The sequence below is a fragment of the Octodon degus genome, unplaced genomic scaffold (assembly GCF_000260255.1).
Source record: "Octodon degus isolate 3935 unplaced genomic scaffold, OctDeg1.0 scaffold00028, whole genome shotgun sequence".
Classification (NCBI taxonomy): domain Eukaryota; kingdom Metazoa; phylum Chordata; class Mammalia; order Rodentia; family Octodontidae; genus Octodon; species Octodon degus.
The window spans coordinates 8,158,295-8,158,769 of record NW_004524604.1 but is presented as its reverse complement, the minus strand read 5'-3'; the positions used below and the strand labels follow the sequence as shown (position 1 = coordinate 8,158,769).

Sequence of the window (475 nt, the reverse complement as noted above, 5' to 3'; positions counted from 1 at the left end):
TTTCTTTCTTTCTTTCCTTCCTTCCTTCCTTCCTTCCTTCCTTCCTTCCTTCCTTCCTTCCTTCTTTCCTTCCTTCTGTGGCCTGCTCAACACCCCCCCCCCCAGGGTACTCTGGTACCCTGGACTGAAGCGCAGTCCCTATGTGCTTGCCTAAGCTTGCCTAAGCAGGCACCTTAGACCACTGAGCTATCTCACCAGCCCCAAGAGGGTCAATTTTCATTTTTCTTTATATATATTTCTGTTTGAATTTGCCATACAATCATCTGCAGCATGCATTTTCATAATTAAAAAAAATTTAGGTGAAAAGTAAAATAATATCAGTGGAACAAAACAAAAGAAGTTTTTAAAATTATGTTTTGCAGCTGGGTGTGGTAGTACACACCTGAATCTCAGCACTGGGGAGGCTGAGGCAGGATTGCTGCAAGTTTGAGGCCAGCCTGGGCTACATAGTGACAAGCAACACCAGCCTGCATTG

At 44.4% G+C, this 475-nt stretch overlaps 1 protein-coding gene across 1 annotated transcript in view; it reads right to left on the bottom strand.

Moving 5' to 3' along the window:
* Positions 1-475, bottom strand: part of Plac8 (placenta specific 8) — a 17,952-nt gene that overhangs the window by 5,753 nt on the left and 11,724 nt on the right. The gene's annotated exons all lie outside the window — the stretch shown is intronic.